Raw genomic sequence first — 16,085 nt, 5'->3', positions numbered from 1 at the left:
TTTCCTCCTTTGTTTCTTCTACACTGGGCCCTTTTGTTCTATTGCTTTTGTTTTCTTATTTTTCTATTCTTTGGCCTTTTATGCAGTGACACTTTAATGGCTCTTATTGCTGGAGTTGTTGGCCTTGCTGTGCTTGGCTTGGTAGCCCTTTTTTGCTTTTTGTTGTGTCACAGGTTGTGACTTGGTTTTTCTTTTCTTAGGTTTTGATTGAATTGGTGCTTCCTCAACTTTTTCTTCCTTGGCACCTTCTTCTTATTGATCCTCACCCATGCCTTGGTTTAAAGCTAAATTTTCTTGACCTTGCACTTCCTCTTCATCTTATTCTTTATCATCACCTGCACCTTCTCCAAACTTGGCCTTCAGTTTCTTCACCATTTTTTCCTTCTTTTGCAAAGTTGAGGCTATCTTCCATTCCATCTCAACCTTTGACTTCAAAAAATCATAATTACCAAATATTTTGGCACTTTTGTCAACTTCTTTAGCAAGGAGTGCAATGATAGCTACTAAGGCTTCATCAACATTAATTTCATATCCTAGGGGCCTTAACCATCTAACTCTAGGTACAACAGCCTAGATTTAAGTATAGTCAATGTCTAAGAGGAAAAAAATTCTCATTGTAGTGTTGCTTAACTAAGGAAACAAGAATCCTCAACCTCTATTTCATAGACTTCTTAAAGTATTCAAAGTAGCTTGTCATTAGTGATTCAAAATTTTCTCCCATTTGCTCAATATATTCATTAATTTGAACTAAAACTGATCTATTAGTCCTCCATCCTACTTTTCCAAAAGATGGGAACTCATTTTGCACATAGAAAAATATGCATACCAGCATTGATCCAAATTTATATTGAGCACTTTTTGACTTTCTTATTGCTCTTAGGTTCTCCATCTGCTACATTTGGAGTTCTGCAAGATCAAAGGTATGATCTTTCTTCACAATCTTATAACCTACATCAAAAACTATGTAGCAAAGACTATTTAGTTTGCTTGATTGATAGAATTTATGTGATATGACCCTTATAGCAAAATCAAGAAGTGGATCTATTACTATATCAATGGTTATTCCAAGCTTGTTCCACTTAGCCCATATGTTTTTCTCTATTACCTCTTTGGAGTTGCTCCCCAATGTCTTAGGTTGATCTAGGGTTGGCTATCTAGTAACCCTATGTATAATTCTCTTCAAAATTTTATTAGGTCCTCCCTCTAACCATAGAAACCCATCATGTATTCTACTCAAAATTATTTTGATCCACTCAATTTTGAAAACTGTTGGGAATTCTAAGGCATGGGTTAAGCCCTTCCTCTCTACAATGTTGAATTACTCCTTATAATTTTTCATATGCCTATCATATTTCCATGTCTCCAATACCTCCTACCTTGCATCTATAGAACTTTCTTACATCTTGTATCATTACTACCTTATTTAGAATCATAGATACCACACTTGAAGGATCCTATTTGTAAGAAATGTATGATATAGGCTTAAAGTTGGGTTGTTTAACATCATTGCTAACCATTTGGACTTCAAAATTTTATTTCTCCTTTACATTATTTGAACTTGATGCCATTATGCAAGCAAGCGCTTAACAAATATGAAACTGCATAGCTTGATAGATGAAGAGTACCTTTAAAATCGATGAGCTAATGTTTGATCTTCACTATGATCCATGCAAATGCTTTGATCTTGCTTGTGAATTACTTCTTCACTCTGCTCGATCTTGCTCTAAATTTGTAATGACAAAAAACATGTGAAATTTGACCTTATACCCTTAAAAATATAACATTTATTGCATGGTGCATGTACATCTATAAACTCAGATTCAATACAATTTTTGTTTCACTTAGCATCCATTGATTTTACCATCACTTGGTAGCTATTGATTTTATCATTACTAGACATCTATAGAGATTTACCTCACTCGAAAGCTACTACTAACTTGACTCCAACTGACTTTGGCTAACAACTTGACACTTACTAGTATTTTCCTCGGCATCTGAAGAGGACTTTTCACACTTAATAGTAATGTGAAAACTTGAAGATTTGACCTTGGATTTTCCTCATTATCTTGCATCTTTCTTCATGTTAATATATCTTTGTTAGTACTTACTTATCTTTGGAACTGATTTATGATAAAAAAAATTTAAATATTAGTCCCACATACCTCCTTTTTCTTAGTTTGATGAGGTGTGACCACTTTACCTATTAGGTGAAGTGATCCCTCCATTTGATGTGTTTCATCCATCTCTCTTCTTCCATGTTTTGTTCATCTTTCCTCTAGTGTGTTCAACATCTTCCTTGCCTTTTCCTTTGTTGAACTTAGAATTAGGTGCCTTTGACCTTGTTGAGTGATGCTTGCTGATATGACTAGTCTTCAAATCGCTAAAGCATGTAGTTTGACTCAACCATCTATTGTAGTTACCACTGAAGTGTGTTCTTATGCAATTCTCAGGGATGTGTCTATACTCTTGACAATAATGACAACTTTTCTTGGTATTTTAATCCCAATTATAGAAGTGTCCACGACTTCTTTCTTTTGTTGAATTGTTTGGTGACCACATGGATTTGGATCTACACTCAAAAGCTCTATGTCCATATTTCTAATAGTTGTAGCAGTAACCTTCAAATCTTGGTGCATGCATGGTTTTGGTTTTGCATTCATGTGCTCAATGACCTTGGTTTTTGTACTTATGATAATGACCCTTGTTTTTGGGTTTGACATGATGATTTGTATTTTTGCTCTTGCATAAATTAGTAGTATGTCCCTTCTTACCACAAAAATGACAAGTGGGTTTGGAGTTCTTACCTTTGTCATTTCTTTCTTTGGTAGTCTTGGATGATTCTCCTTCTTTAGTGCTTATGTAGCCTAGTCCTCATGTATCATTGCTAGATCTTGGAGATTTTAGTAGTTTTTCAAAGTACTTGATGGCTTCATTGGGATTGTTGAAGGTTTCAATAATCTCTCTTTCTCTTCTCAAATTATTTTGCAGTTGTTCATTCTATAATTTTAATGTAGTTATCTCAATGTCTTTGAAATTCAATTCATGATGAGCATTCATCATCTAACTTAGGGTATCGAATTGCATGTTGGAGATTCTGGCAAGCTCAGTTGACTTCTCTTCTAGTTTGTTTGCTAGGTTTCTCTTGTCTTCTTCAATCATGGTCTTGTCTTCTATGTCTCTTTTCCTTTTGTTCAATCACTTCACATAACATCATAGCTTGTGATTTTTTTTCTATCTTGAGGTTTCTAATTTCTTCTTCTTGTGTTCTATTCTTCTCCATTAGGTCTACAATTTCTACATCAAACTCATTTGAGTATCCATTAGAAAAAAACTTGGTGGTGTCAATTTCTTTGTATTGTGTATGATTTTCTGCAATGGAAATCTCTTTTCTTCTCTTTAAGGACTTCCTCAATTCTTCTCTTGCTTCATCCAATGAATGCAAAATGAGCTAGATCTCAATTCCTTGGTTTTCTATAATCTTTCCTAGTTTGTAGACCTTCGTCTTAAGATCTTTTCTCTAAGTTGTGAAGTTTCTCCTGATGAGAACTTAGCTTTGATACCAAATTAGAATTATAAATGGGAAACATATACCTTTGAGAGGGGGAATGAATCAAAAGTTCAAAATTTAGCCCTTAAAACCTTTTAACCATACATTAGATGCATGTAATATATTGAAATGAAATGTAAAGCTAATGTATCAAATATATAATCATACACACCCTTGACACCTAATATGATTACAAAGAAACCCTCCAATTGAGAAGGTAAAATTGGGGTGGGGATGATGCCCACAATTCTTCACTACTGCAACAATAAAGTATCACCTATTAAGGTTACAAAATTTTGACTATTTTCATGATCTGCCCTATGAAAGGCCTACCTTGTTAAAGGCTTACAATGGATTGTTAGATCCTACCCTATTAAAGGATTTTAACACCCTATTAGAAGTTTTCCTAGTTAAAGGACTTTCAAAACATTCACTTGGATTGTCACCCTATTAAAGAATTTTACAATGACTGTTAAGTCAACCTTAGTCCAAAGGATTTCACTCTACTGATATAGTTGTTAGAAAGTAATAGTAGAATGTTTGATCTGATAATTTACAATTTTGTCTTGCTGATTTTAGATCTCATTTTTGTCCTACTTGATCCTTTATGATATGATATGTAATGCTATATCCTTGATCCTCTATTCTATAATTCTTTTGCTCTGCCAAGTCACCTTGAATGCTCTCTAATAAATTCATCCCTCTCCTTCCTTCTATTCTTCACTTGCATACTCTCTGAATTATGGGGCTTTATCTTCCTTATAAAGACATTGGTGGCTTAGGGTTAGGTATGAATCTATGATTGAGATCCATCATTTTTCCACTCAAACTTTCTAGTTTTTTGATTGGTTGCATGTTGATTGCATAGGGAATCCAAATATATTTGTCCTTATCTTAAAAGCTTCAAGATCTATCCATATGTTAGCATAAAAATAGTTTACATGGTTGTTTGTGCCATCACAAACAACTAGGTCCAATCTCTATTACTTGACACTTGATAATACTGATGCTCGACACTTATTGTAATTCTTTCTGGCTTGGCACTTGAACTTGCTTAGCATCAACTATATGCTTGACACTTGAATTACTTGGCATGAACTTAGTAAATATCTTAAGTGTGTTGGCACTCAATTGTCAAAACCATTCTGAGATCAATAGGTGAAAAATTGCATAATAAAATAAAATAAGACAATATAATAATATTATGCAATGTGTGCAACACCCATTATCTCAACACATAGTCTATACAAAACTTTACACATGTGATACTAGGGCTTGCACACTTACTGGCACCATCAAGTAACTATCCTCTATCACTACCTAACTACACATCTCTCCATTACATCTTAGATGTAAGATAACCAAAAAATATGCGGAACCTCTTTCCCAATACTCTATCTTTGAACTTCTCTCTGTAAATTAGGTACAACTTTCATACGGCTTCAACTCAAACTCTATGCAATTGAGCACGTCATCATGACACTATGTCAAACATGTCCATAACTACACATCACTATACAATTAAACCATTGTCGATATCATCAAGATCTTTATCTTCTATTCAACCAGTCTTTATAGAAACCATTCTATGTTGACATCAATTAAAAACACAATCATGAATGAAACATGTCAATACTCTCTAATGCTCAGGACACTCCCCAAAGTTGTATCATTAGCATTCATGCTAATAATCTCATCCTTTGGTATTGATGGGAACATAGATGAAGAAACATCTAAGTTCCAAGAATACAAAACAATGTTCTATAGGGGAGTATCCTAATAGTGCTAGAGACATGATTCAAAAGTTGTGTGTTGCATTCATGATAGAGTTTTCATTGGTGTTAAAATACTGGTTATTCCATGAATACTAGTAGAGAAGTAGATATATATTATCTTTAAGCAATTCAAGGATTGTAGATCAACTTGTGTCGACTTGGGATTATGTTCTAGAGTACATTTGGGTGCTATAGTTGAGAGAATGTATGGAAATATGAAGACTAGGGAATGCTATGAAGAATTCAGTGAAGGCAGCTTTCAAACATTATTTCTATAAAATGGGTATTAATGTTTGGATTTTATCGCTTAATAAAGATGGAATTTTGTTAAGCAAGATGAGACAGAGGTTGAAGATATGATGAAGATTTTTTGACCAAATACACATAATCATATAATCAATGAGTGTCAACTTATGAGGACTGTGAGCTGATAAATTACTTATAATTGTGAAAAAGATGTAATGTTCTAATGTAACATGTAATGTAATATCTTTAGTTGGTAATATATTATTAGTGTAAATTAGAAAAGCCTCAAGGCCAACTCAATAATTTGTTTTAGGACTTGATATAAAGTAAATACTATTTCCTTGAGGTAGAGAGTTATATGTGGTCAAATCTATTTGATGTATTAGACAAGCCTATACATGTGAATATATTTTGGATAAAATCAGATATTGGTGTAGTTGAGCCATGATTAGCTTATAAGGAATTATATTTGACAAGATAAGTTTCTGTTGAAAATATGTGTATGTACACTTGTATTATTCAATGAGAATAGTACTCAATCTATTTGGATAATGAGTCCATCTATCTTCTTTTCAACTCCTAACAAGGTTGGAATCTTCTAACATAGATTCAAAGTCTCCTAAAAATGTATTGATATGTATTGATTGTATTTCATTAACTCCTAAAAAGTCCCATCCTTTCACAAGGAATATTTATATTAGTATTGTTGAATTGTATTGCCTATTAGTTTCAAAATGCACATAACAACTAAGTCATTATGTTTCCTAAGAAATGAAGGAGGAAATGGAAGACTATTATAGCTATACCTGAGCTCTAGTATAACCTGAGTGATACTTTATCTACTAATTCAAATTTAAGCTACAAGTCACATCGAGCAATTCTATACACACCAAGGAGAGAAGACTATGATATACCCTAGGCATAGAGTTTACCAAGTTATATAGAGGATTCCAAGTGAATATTCACAAAGTGTCTAAAAGAAAGAACAATCCATTTATTGAGTGTTAGAGGAACAACTCAAAATTTTAATTTCCATAGATTCAAATGCTACCTGATTCTATCGAGCAAGGAAAATGGTTTTACATGAACCAAGGTAAAGATTTCTAAAGATTTTATTAAAGAATATTTATTTACTAATTATGATTCTAAGTCAATATAAACCAATCCAATTTAAGTTTAAATAGATTTATGAAAAGATGATTCCATAACCATTAATCATAACCAGAGATCAAACTGAGAAGTTTCTAAAATCCTAATTAGGTCAAGCTACAAAAAAGAATACATTAAAAGGAGTAGGTGACAACATTTTGGAGTTTTAGTTGGTCATAATTTTGGTGAAGAAGTATTGTTGAATGAAGTATTATAGTAAGGAAGGAATCAAGGTCATAGTAAGAGGTTAGAGAGAATAGAGACAGAGTTATAATGAGTTTCAAATCTAATACATGAAGGTGATAACTATAGAAAATAAGAAGATCTAATAAACCAAAGTAAGTTGCTACTATAGGTCATTGTTGCTATTTTTTAACCACTATAGTAGTTTCTTAAATCCTTGTAAAATGTGGACTTAATCATCTTGTATTCCAATTTTGTAACCGATTACACACTTGTCAAATGTTGTTAAATCCTTGCAAAAGGTAGATCATTATAGATCTCATTATATACTCCTAACTAAGTAAGTCACTAGAAGTGACAAATATTGTAGCCTTAACACAGAAACCTCTTATTCTAATAATGATGGATTTATGGGTACTATCCCCACTATAGTTTTCCCTCTAACCAAGGGTTTTTTTGATACTAAGATTCATTGTGCTATGTTTGCATGAGTTTATGTGTTGAAGTTGATTTAGTTGATTTACTTTCAATTTTAAGAAAATTGTTATATATTTAATGTTAACCAAGTAATAATGAGAAAAAAGAAAAGATTATTTAGGAGAAAAAAAAGTTTTAGAGGATACTGATCCCCCCTTATCAAAATCCTATCTATCTTGTATTTCCAATAATTAGTATCAAAGTTGTGTTCTGTTGTTGAAATTTTTATTGCCTAAGAGTAAAAGATCCAAATTTTGGAGAAGGACATATTGGATAGTAATATTGAGAGTCAGATATTGGAACTATGGATGTTCATGAGTCAAATTAGTGAATTGAAGAACAATCCAAAGCTATCCTTGAATACAAGAAATAAAATTTATTAATAATCTAATGAGACAACCTATTAGGAGAAAATCATTGAAGAATTGTTTGATCAAAACACATTTGATGAAATGGATGTTTCTATTGCTGATCTACTCAAGAAGAATCATAGTGTTACCAAGCAACTAAAAGTATTGAAAAAGAAACATGAAGTTGATTCCATGAGGTACTATGAACTAATAGAGTAGAAAAGAAAAGATGAAGATGACAAAAATATGATGGAAGAAGGTAAGAGACAAATAGCTACAAGATTGGATGCAAAAGATGAAGAGATGTCAAGGTTGACACGAAATGATTTTGATATGATAAATCAACTACTTAGTGCAAACCATGAAAGTGGTAGGAAAATGGAAGAAGTTGTTGAACTGAGGACTAAATATGAAAGACTAAAGAGTGAATTGAAGGGTGAGAAATATCTGATGGACACAATGAACATATCACAAGAAAGTATCAAATTACTAGATGAACAACTTAGAGCATAGAGGAGACTGAAAGACACATATGACCTTGGCTATAACAAACACTCTAATAACAAACAATATTAATCATTAAATCCAACTAAGAAAAGGAATGAGAACACCAATCTAAATCCAAATAAACTAGCATTCTATCATTGTGGAAATCATGGACACACAATAAACATATACAAGAGAAAAAATGGTAAGAGAAATGTTACTTCCAAATTCAATGGTTATTCTTATCATTTTAATGAGCATGGACATCAAGCATTTGAATGAGATCCAATTTTAGCGAAACACCTAAGATGTATACATTTAATGGTTACTTCTATACTTGCATTAAGTTTGGACATAAGTCACAAGAATGCATATTACAGATGAATTCTAGCTAGAAATCAATAAAGAAGGGTAATAATATCATTTGGGACTACAACACTTGGTATTCATGTTCTACATGTGGAAAGTATGGTCATATTGTTGCAAACTACATGAGTTTATATTTTGGAAGAAGATTTGGTAGCTAGAGAAACATTGGCATGATGTGTTATAATTATCACAAGGTCAATAATCTAAGAAAGAACTATAGATATTGAGGCTTCACACCAAATTATGAAAATAGTAAAGGTAAAGAAAAAATGGGTGTAGATGAAATGCATGAATAGATGAACAAGAAATGGGTAAAGAAGATGGAAGAAAATGAGACACCAAACACAAAAAATGAGGACACCTCATCCAATGGATTAGGTGAAACCTCTACCTCTAACTAAAACACATAAGGAGGCTAGGAATTTTATTATCATTTACAAAACTAACACTATTTCCTAGAATTAAATGAAAAGAAGTCCATATCTGCATTACATTTGATGTATTGTGATAATTTATGAAGTATGAAATATTTCCATAAGTTGAGATTAATTGAGCTAGTTGGTAACCATGTGTTAGTAGTGGTAATCAAGTTAGTTATATCTATGATGCAAAGATACTTTACTAGAGTATGGATAAGGTCTACTATGTCACCCAAGTAATTTATGAAGCATATTGTAACCAAGCTACTAAAGGTAAATGAGTTCATTAAATATAATAGATAGTAGTGTAAGGTGCATTTAATGTGTCCTAATGCTAAAAAATGGTGGATTTATTATATATAATGGAGTTTTAAATTTTCATTATTCACCTTGCATTCAAAGAGATGAGAGAAAGTTTGAGAGATTTGAATACGAACAATTTTTAGAAGATTTGTGGGGTGAATTTGTGAGTTTATTCGAGAGAAAAGTAAGTAGAATTAGTGCTTCTTGAAACCATACATCACAAAAATGGCTTCAAGCTTGAAAAGTGTTAAGAGAAAGACCAAGACAAAGATCAATACAATAAAATTGATAAGTAATATTGATGTGTATGAAGAGCCAAAATTCAAATTACATCAAAAAATTATCATGTAGACTAATAAGGTACATGTCCTAACTATTATACCACCTAGGGTTGTTATCATAAATGATGTGCAGACATTTTATCATTGAAAAATTAGGGAAGTTAGAAACCTTAAACTACATGAGGTTTATGATCAAATGTATGTGGACAAAAAACTAGAAGATTTTAAACATTTGGAGTCAACTGAACTAATTCATACTCTAGATTTTCCTTAGGATTACAAATCAAGCTGGATTAGGACTATGCTAAGTCAAGTTCAATACATGCATAGATGTTTGGATGTGCCATTTAATATAACCAAATATGTAATCCATAGGGTTACTACCCTATCACTAACAATGTGAAAAACATTAGAATAATGTCCAAGGGAAAAATAGAAGAAAATAAAAAATCCCAATGGGACAGTAGAGGAATCAAAGTGAACACAATTGAGGATTTGGAAATTAAGTTAGGTGCATATGAAGTTGCTTGCAAGATATTTCAATTGAGCTTATTCAATAGTATTCCTTACATGGCAATTGATTTAGGTTACAAAATTGTAAAGAAAGGTCACATGTATGATATTTTTGAGTTACAACTTAGGCAACTCATAGAAAATATGAGGAAAATCCAAGTTTCCAAGTCTAATACATGCAAATTTGGTTCTCTTTTGGTTTTTTTGAGCTTTCATTTTACACAATGCTTAATGATAGGAATCGTTTTGAACTCCCCACTTAAAAATCTAATCTAGGATAAACTCCAAGGTTTCAAGTGATCTTGCAACCTATTGGAATCTGCTCAATTGAAGATAAATGTGTATGTTCATGAGGAGGGCTTCTCTAGTTTGAACACTTTCAGATAAGATGTTTGATTTGACGTTTGAAAATAACCACAAAAGAGATATATTTTTGGCATTTTATGTTTTGTGATCAATGCAAGTTATCGATGAAACTATATGAATTCCTATGTTAACCAAGTGTCAGAAAAAAATAACAAAGATAAAGTAATGAGAGATTAAAGAAAATAACTTTAAAGGGAAATTTGTAACAAACATAAACCATGGTAACAACACACCTATGAGTTAAAATGTCGAAAACATCAGGTAGGAAACCAATGAAAATTAGACAAAAACTTCTTCAATTCTATTGATGCAATCATCAATGAGAACTTCAATAATAACCAATAGATGTTTCACTTCTTATCAAACTGTAAGGCACTGGAAAGTGCACTCATGCAAGACAAGGATCTTGTTGGTTTGTGGTGACTAATCAAGGAAGTACTGTACATACTTCATAAATTCTTTGGGGCCCTATTTTATCAAGATTTTGGGCTGACATGTAATTATTAATTATAACCCTAAAGTGGTAAAAATACTTGTGTAAAATGGCTTAGGGTTAGGGATTATTTTATTGTGGGTGACATGAAAATTTGTTCTTGTAGTAGTATTGAGCTATAAAGGGTTACATATTGTAATCAGGTTGTAATCACTAGATCATAATAATACTGGACTTGTTGTATAGTGGACACAGCCTAGGGATTGGGTAAACCACATTAAATCTTGGTGTCTTGTGTTCTTTTATACGTGATCTATTATTTCCTAATATTGTTTATATTTACATGTAATTATTATTTTTGTCCATGGTTTAATCCTAATAGAACTATGCAAGAACAATAGGTGATCTTTTCTCCAACTTGATACATCAATGGAATTTGTTAACATGAGGAAAATACTAGAACTAAAAGGTTGTACAATCATAACAACACAATAAAACCATTGGCTCCATTATTATTCATGAACATGCATTCATAAAAATAACACATTCCAACAACAATAACTACACTTAGAATAAGAGCACCAATAACATATATTATTGCATCAAAATAATGGCCTAAGGTACATATGAAATCCATGTATTTATAACAAATCATCTCATCCCTTTGTGTTAGGAGAGAGAGTTCGTATAATGAAACTCATTATCAAAAATAATTAAACAAATCTAATTATATACAACCTAAATCTCTAATTAATGCTAAGTAGGTCTCCACACTTATTTATATCAATTAATGGGTGCATGAGCCTTTGCATGACTTGAAAAATAAAAGAATGACAAGACAAGAAGAATGTAAGTATAAGATCATCTAGGAGTCACTAGAAGCTCTAAAAATGGAAGCTCCTCTTTCTACAAGAATTTTTGGGAGTTGAACTACCATCAAAATGTGTTTTTAATGCATGGAATGCTCTAAAATAACAATAGGTAGCTAACTCTCTTATTCAAAACTATCAGTGCACCTCTGAGAAAAGTGCATTTACACACCTATACATATGCATTCCAATTCACCTACACACATGTGCACCTATGCACCTTGGTGATAGGATCCAAAATTTAAAAAAACTTAGAAGTGTCAAAACTTGACTTCCAACATCTGGGTTTTCTTTCCCTTTATACCAAAATGATGTGTGGATGTTTTCCTTTGAACTTTTGGATAGTAGAGGTGATTTCTTGAGGAGATAATAAGTCTAAAGTTTCATACTTTTCCCTCACTTCCCTATGTAAATCATGAAATGTGACTTCATGGGGATTCCCTTCAACTTGAAAGTCATGGGTTTGAGTGTGATCTTAGCTACTACAGAAGACAAGGAATCAATGGTAATGTTTAGGACCTCTGATGCCTCTAGATATTTTAGGTATGAACAAATATACACCTTTAGAGATAATTTATTCACAAAATTTCAAATTGTACACCTATACACTTGTGCACCTTTAGGGAATTGTGCAAGGTGCTCAATTCAACAAAAAAACAAATTTCTCAATTTTGAAAATAGTTTTTGGGTTTTTCTTAAATGGGGTTTTAGGTCACTCTTGTGTATTTTGATCTTTTTGATTATTTAGGACTATTTTCACACCTTGTGCACCTATGTAATTTTCTCTTCAAAAGTTGTAAAATTGTGTATCTATATACTTTCTAGAGTCCTTCAACTTATGAATACCTCAGAATTACAATGCACACATTCACACCTTGCACACTTGCGCACCTTCACACCTATGCACCTTCTAATGGGATAAAAAAGTCCAAATTGTGCACCTACACACCTTCTAGAAATAATTCATTCACCAAATATTCAAATTGTGCACCTATGTACTTGTGCACCATAGCATCTTTAGTACTTTGGGCATCTTCATGAATTTTAGAATTGTACCCCTCCACACATTCACAAATGCAAACCTTGTCACATTGTGCATGTGCACACCTTTTGGAGTCCTAAAACTTATGCATATTAAAAATTGTAATGCGTACCTTGTGCACCTTCAAAAAGTACACCTTGACCAAAAGTGCACCTACACACATTCAAAAAAGTAAGCAAGGTGCTCAATTCACCCAAAAATCAAAGTTCTTAGTTTTGAAAATGGTTTTTGGGTTTCTCTTAGACAAGATCATAGAGAACTCTAGTGTGGTTATTCTTGATAGCTTTGATGATTTATGCCCTCTTTATAGCCCAACATTATCATTTACTTTAACTCCTTTTGCTTCTTCTATCTGAAATCCCAAGGCCCCTATTTTGAAAATGCACATGCAATACCATGGTAATTTTTTTTATGCTATGGTTGATGAGGATGCCATGAGGACCTACAAAAAAGATAAACATCAATATACTAGTGTTAGGGGTTTAAAATGATGTTAACTAACTAGAATCTAATATGAAAACTACAAAAATTCCATTCCTTGAGGCACCTTGGAAGATACCCTATTCTGATGAATGAGCTTCTATGAGCCCAAAAAAAAGGGGGTCCCCATTTCCAAAGTTGAAAATGGGGTGTGTGTTGTGGAACCACAACAAATAGCCCCAAAAAAAGGGAATAAATGACAAAGTTATTTCTTTATCAACAAAAAATCCATTAACATGTGTCAAGTGACAACTAAATTTCTAATATTTTAGGTAGTTTTTAATTCCTTTGGAAGTCAAAACTTTAGAATCTCAAATCTTTAGGCTCAGTGTGTGCTTTGTGTATCAATTTCCTTTAATATCTCAAGGTGTAGTCTATCATGAGTATCTAACAACTTGGAGAAAAGATTTAGTTCGACATGTCCATTCATTAGGAATCCTTGTAAACCTATTTATCCATCACTATCTAATGAGATGAAAGAATCCATTCTAAGGGCTCTTGGTGAGTTACCAATTGTTTATATTTTGAGTCTTTGGTAATCTTCTTTAGCTTCCTTTGCAAAGCTCATGTGTTTCCACTTGATTATTCCTTGGAACATTTTCATAGAATAAGATAGCCATTTTGGAGTGCATATCCATATATTTGATTACCTTTTACAATTGTCTGTAATCTTTAGATGTAACACCCTTTTTGATTCTTGTTTTCTTTCTTTTGTACACTAACCATGCTTACACTGTGTGGCCAAGGCATTTCTATTGTTTTCTAGATCTATAATTCAGTTGATAAGTCTTGCATTCCACTTTTGATAAATTTTTATGAAACTCTCATGCCAAATAGTGATCTTAGTAGTCCTTTGAAGAGACACTTTGTCTAAATTAGTAAAATTTGAATTATCCCCCACTACTATCAACCTAGATTCAAAAAAAACCTAGATGATCAATTTTTGAACTTGTACACTATTGAGAGCTATCAATCTACAATTATGATTTTAAGAGTAGAATTCCTCCAAAACTATAGGCAACACTTATTTTTAGTTAGTACAAGAAACAAAGTCATCTACATGCTTTGACAAAGAAATACCTTTTCTCTAAAGTTGAGACTAGTTGGCATGGATCACATGTTATGAATAACCCAACAAAACACATTGACTCCCTAACTAAAAGACTAAAAAATAAAACAAATGAAAAAAGATTTAAAAAACCCAAACAAAAAGACTCAACTCAAAGAAAACTAACATGGTGCAAGATCACCCACAACAAATGAAGTGCAATGGTTTCAAAATTTTGGGGAGGGGTAATGAGACAAAACTAACTAGATCAAGAGTGCAATTAGAGTCAACAGAGGATAATTCTACAAAGGGGAAGGATCTTGATGATGGTAGGACTACTAAGGATATGGGGAGGTCCCAAGTAGGCTACTATTCTGCCAAAAAAATGGGCTAGTCTATTCAAAATCAAACCATCTTGCAAGTCATCCTTTCCACCAATAAAGAATCTTTCTTGAAAGGATAAAAGTATTCTTACACTTGAAATCTAGATCAAATCATTGATAAAAATATCTCTAGGATAGACTTGACCTTGGTAGGAAAGTTTTTAGGTGCATGGCCCAACATTGAGGTTGTCAGGGCCTTTGTTCAAAGGAAATGGGCTCTAAAAAGCCAGGTGAACATTGTTGTGATGGCAAAAGGATGCCTTTTCATTTTTTTTTCTTGTGAAGAAGATAAATGTGATATCCTTTGCAATGGTCCCTAGGTTGTGGGTAAGCATACAATGATTCTGCAAAAATGGGATCCAAACTTGTATTCTTTGGATGAATCTAGGATTCAAGTTGCAATTTGGATTAGACTGATAGGGTTACCACTAGAGTTCTAGGTGGAGGATGTGTTTCAAGGTATTGCTAGTACCTTTGGTGAGCTCCTCTCTATGGATCCAATCGTTATTTTGAGGCAAAGAATAACTTATGCTAGAATCTGTGTGGGTGTTCTTCAAGGTTTGAATATACCAGAGTCTATTTCACTCAAATCTAAACTTGGTATATGGAAGTAGAAGATTGAGTATGAGACTGTTCCCTTTACTTGATTTTATTACAAAACATCCAGACGTTGGACTTAAAAATGTCCATCTTTGAAAGATGTAACCAAAACATTAAATTTTTTTGGGGTGCATTAAGGATTGAATGATCAGAATGGATTTGAGAGAGTAGTGGTAAGGAAAGAAAAATCTAGGAGGTTAGTGGTGTGATGAAGGGTACCTTGAAGGCTGATGAAGAATCTTCTCAACCCAAAGCAAATGCTGAATGGGAAAATTAGGTAAGGGCTCCTTTGGATAATGGTCTAGCTCATGAAGGAGGTGAGATTAGTTCCAATAAAGGGAAAGTAGAATATTGTGGGGATTTTGAGATTGTTAACACTATTGAAGATGTTTTTGGTTCATTTGATGAACCTGATTCTTGCATCATGAGTAAGGAAAATCAATGTCTAATTGAACCTCTTGCAAAAGTTACTATGATAGAAAGTAATCATATTAGGGGGGAGGTTGAGGAAATCATTACAATTCTTTAGGGGGCAAAGGAGAACTCTGGTGGAGATTGGACTCAATTTGGGGTAAAAAAACCACTAAATCTGAAAAGAAAACAGAGGTTGTATCTTCTAAAAAGAATAAAGAGAATACTTTGGTCAAAACTAGGAGCAATAAGAATGTAGATATCCCTAACACACCATTGGGAAAAGGCAACAAAAAAGGTGAAAATAAGAGTAGCAAGGTCAGCGACTATTGTTTACCTTCAACACCATCGAGTA

Source organism: Cupressus sempervirens, chromosome 8 (genome assembly GCF_028749045.1).
Source record: "Cupressus sempervirens isolate cs-2001-9-10 chromosome 8, ASM2874904v1, whole genome shotgun sequence".
In the NCBI taxonomy this organism is placed as follows: Eukaryota; Viridiplantae; Streptophyta; class Pinopsida; order Cupressales; family Cupressaceae; genus Cupressus; species Cupressus sempervirens.
This window is presented reverse-complemented; position numbering follows the sequence as displayed.